Source organism: Nycticebus coucang, chromosome X (assembly GCF_027406575.1).
Source record: "Nycticebus coucang isolate mNycCou1 chromosome X, mNycCou1.pri, whole genome shotgun sequence".
Lineage (NCBI taxonomy): Eukaryota > Metazoa > Chordata > Mammalia > Primates > Lorisidae > Nycticebus > Nycticebus coucang.
Genome location: NC_069804.1, coordinates 99,831,880 through 99,836,032, shown reverse-complemented (window position 1 = coordinate 99,836,032; position 4,153 = coordinate 99,831,880). Strand labels below are relative to the sequence as shown.

Here is a 4,153-nt window from a genome sequence, read left to right as displayed (position 1 = left end):
TTACTTACAGTGTTCTTAGCTGTGCAGAAGCTTTTTAGTTTGATCAAGTCCCAGTAGTGTATTTTTGAAGCTGCTTCAATTGCCCGGGGGGTTCTCCTCACGAAATACTCGCCCAGACCAATTTCTTCAAGGGTTTTCCTTGCATTCTCCTCTAGTATTTTTATAGTTTCATGTCTTAAGTTTAAATCTTTAATCCAATGAGAAATAGCTGAAAATGTTAACAAATGGAAAAACATACCATGCTCATGGCTGGGAAGAATCAACATTATCAAAATGTCCATACTACCCAAAGCAATATATAATTTCAATGCACTCCCTATTAAAGCTCCACTGTTATTTTAAAGATCTTGAAAAAACAATACTTCGTTTTATATGGAATCAGAAAAAACCTCGAATAGCCAAGACATTACTCAGAAATAAAAACAAAACAGGAGGAATCACACTACCAGACCTCAGACTTTACTACAAATCGATAGTGATCAAAACAGCATGGTATTGGCACAAAAACAGAGAAGTAGATATCTGGAACAGAATAGAGAACCAAGAGATGAATCCAGCTACTTACCACTATTTGATTTTTGACAAGCCAATTAAAAACATTCAGTGGGGAAAAGATTCCCTATTTAACAAATGGTGCTGGGTGAACTGGCTGGCAACCTGCAGAAGACTGAAATTGGACCCACAGCTTTCACCATTAACTAAGGGATCAACTTTAGTTGGAATATATTTATTTTGCAACATAGTTTCTGGACACCAGGTGTCGCCATGAGTGGTTCCCAGGCTTATACCTGATTCCCGACTTACATTGTTCTTGATGGTTGCCTGGCTACCTGTTTGGCGCTTAGACTCTGCCAAACTGTTGATTCCATTGATCTCAAAAAATCTTCACAAGCATGTTTCACAAATTCTCCCTGCAACAGTTTCCATGAAGTGTGTGATATCCTGGGTTTGCTTCAGGTGCAGGATGACTGCCTGCAGGTGAGATTCAAATCACCACACCTGGCCTGCATGGAAAGGTGCCTGCGGCCACTGCCATTTCCCAAATTTCAAAACAATGTCCCCTTCTTATCCAGGATCTTTCCCATATGAGTGTCTTTCCACCTAACTGCAGTGGTGCTGCTCCAGTGGCACCCCACTCTGGCCTCCAAATTCCACTCAGGTCCACACTTCACTGATATTTCCACATAACACTTAGTTACCCCATAAACTGGGAATTGTAATCCTCCGTGGCGGGTCAGGTCGGGGGCGAGGCCTAGTGGTTACTGCCACAGCCTCTGCACAGAAACTTTCCTGGTAGTCTCCACAACTCCAGATTACACTCTAAATCCAGCAATCCGTCTCTTTGCTGCACACTCCAAACTGCCACTCCATACCAATATTCCATGCTTGGAATGATCTAGCCCACTCACTCTCACCTGTTGTTCCAGGAGAGCTGAGTTGAACATCTATCTCCTCCGCCATCATGCTCTGCCACCCCACCATGATATCTTGAGATAAGCTTCTGTACTTTTAGGACTCTTTACTCTTTAGGAGATCCCTATGTTTTGTATGTTTGTGCACTTTGTGTAGTCCTATGCCTATCTAGGTGATTGCTCAGATTTTCTTTTCTTCTCTTCTTCCTCCTTAATTAATTGGGTCCATTAGAAAGTCTTGTCTTCAGGTTTTGACATTCTTTCTTTTCCATGTTCTGCTCTGTTTCTGAGGCCCTCTACTGTATTTTGACACTCCTTGAATGGTTCTTTTATTCCTTAAGCTCTTCTATATATTTTTAAATTATGTCTAAACCTGGAGACAGTCTTTTCTTCAATGCCTTTCATTTTATTTTCCATTCATGTCCACAAGACTTTTATACTGACATTTCTACAATTTATTTATGGTTGGTGTTTTCAACAATATCTCCTTTGTAATCTCTTTGAGGAGTTGATCTGCTTTAATTTTTTAGGTATCCAGGGTTCTTCTACTGATTTCTCTCCAGGTGTCTTTTCAATTTATTAGTTTGTTTATTTATTTTAGATTTTGAAGCTAAAATGTTAGGGTGTCCCTAAATTGTTGTAGAGAGATATTCCAGTTCTGATCCCTTAGGCAGCTCACAGGAGGCAGTTGAGGCTTGGAAGTCAGAGCCCGGCCTCACCAACTGGAGCACTTCTCTGCTGGTAACAGTGTCACTGAAGCAGAGGTCATATCTTTAGGTTTACCATTTGGCAAAGTAACCAGTCTTTGATGTTGAAAGGAAAAAGTCAGGCTTTCTTAGAAATGGCTTCTGAGGAAGCTGTACTATGGTGAATTATTACACTCATATTACTCCTCAGCTTCAAAGCCAGCCTGTTTATATTCAGTATTCTAATCACAGATGACTTATTACTGACAATCTACTTAATCAAGCTAGAGCCCAAGCTGCATTTCAGGAAGTCATTGCTGTCCAGTCAGAAGGCTTGGCCCTTCCTGGAGGTCCTTCTAATGAAGGTACAGTCCTGCCTGGGCAGAGCCCTGTGCTCCAAATAATTATTGAAAACCTCTTTCACCTGTTACTCTGGAAGTTCCTCATCAGATATTTTCTAAATTTGGCACAGTCTTAAATATCATCACCTTTACAAAGAATAATCAGTTTCAAGTGTTGCCTCATTATGCTGACCCTTGAATACACATTAAGCCAGAATGGCTATGGATGGCCAGAACAGTTATAATGAATGCTGCACTCTGTGTATTGACTTCTCCAATTTCACAGGTATTAAATGAAAATATAATATTGATAAAGGCAGAGACTTCACTAGCTTAGCCTTTCCTATTGGTGATGGCTAGCCATTCCTTGAACCCCCGACGGCTGCTGCTTTTGGTGCACCAGGTATAATTTATTCACCATATTCAGGGACTGCTGGATTTGCCCCAACCATTGGATTTCCTCAAGTGACAGGTCCATCAGTTCCAGCTGTTTCTGTAGGTCTTGATCTTCTTGAAATCACTTCCTCTGCTGTCACTGGGTGGATGGCTATTCCTGGGACTGGTGTTATACCAGGAAATTCTTTTCGGCTTGTCACCAATCTCAGTCCTCATATTGTCACACCACATGGGCTTTTTATCCTGTTTAGAGTGTATGGTGATATTCACTGAGGGAAGATTATGTTTAACAAGAAAGAAAATGCCGTGGTTTAGATGGCAGATGCAAAATCCAACTCAGCTAGCAGTGAACCATCTAAGTGGTCAGAGACTTTATGGAAAAGTGCTTCATGCTACACTTTCCAAACATCGAGCAGTTCAGTTTGCACAAGAGGGAGAAAAAGACCAAGGTCTGAAGAAGGATTTCAGCCAATAGTCCTTTGCATTGCTTTAAAAAGCCTGGCTCTAAAAACTTCCCAAATATTTTTCCACCATCAGTCACTTTGCATCTTTCCAACATCCCCTCTTCTGTAAAAGTGCATGATAGGAAGAACCTTTTCATAGATGCTGGATGTTCAGTTAAGGCTTTTAAATTCTTTCAGAAAGATCTCAAAATGGCACTCTATCAATTGGGATCTGTGGAAGAAGCAATCCAGGCCCTCATTCAACTTCATAACCATGATCTTAGAGAAAATCACTACCTCAGAGTTTCTTTCTCAAAATCTACAAACTGACTTTTCTGTGAATCTTTCTCCTAAAAGTGGACCATAATTTCAGTATAACCTTCAGACATAGACTGAAGAAGCTCAAGACCAATTCTGCCTCTTTGACAAAAAATAAATTTCTGAATTTGATATTCAAGTATATTTAAAAAAAAATCAAAGGATGCTCTTTTTTTCTATTTTCTTTCCCTACGACTATGTGATCAAAGATTTGTTATCTCTTTGTACCATGGTCTCTATGAAAATAACCTTCAGGAAGAAATATTTTGTCAATAATTGAAATCCAAATATTAACTTAGATTTCAAAAGAATGTAATGAACTTTTAGTTTGGGTCCATATCAGCATTATACAACATTCTAAACTACTTTGTACTTTGAAATATTTAAACATATGGACTTTTTTTTTTTTTTTTTTTGGCCGGGGCTGGGTTTGAACCCACCACCTCCGGCATATGGGACCGGCGCCCTACTCCTTGAGCCACAGGCGCCGCCCTAAACATATGGACTTTTAAAATTATTCGGTATAATTTAAATCATTCACAGCAAGTTTTTAACCT

General features: G+C 39.8%; 1 pseudogene; it reads left to right on the top strand.

The window, feature by feature from the left end:
* Positions 1 to 2,253: 2,253 nt before the first annotated feature.
* LOC128576920 (polypyrimidine tract-binding protein 3-like) lies at positions 2,254 to 3,608 on the top strand (annotated as a pseudogene).
* Positions 3,609 to 4,153: the final 545 nt, after the last annotated feature.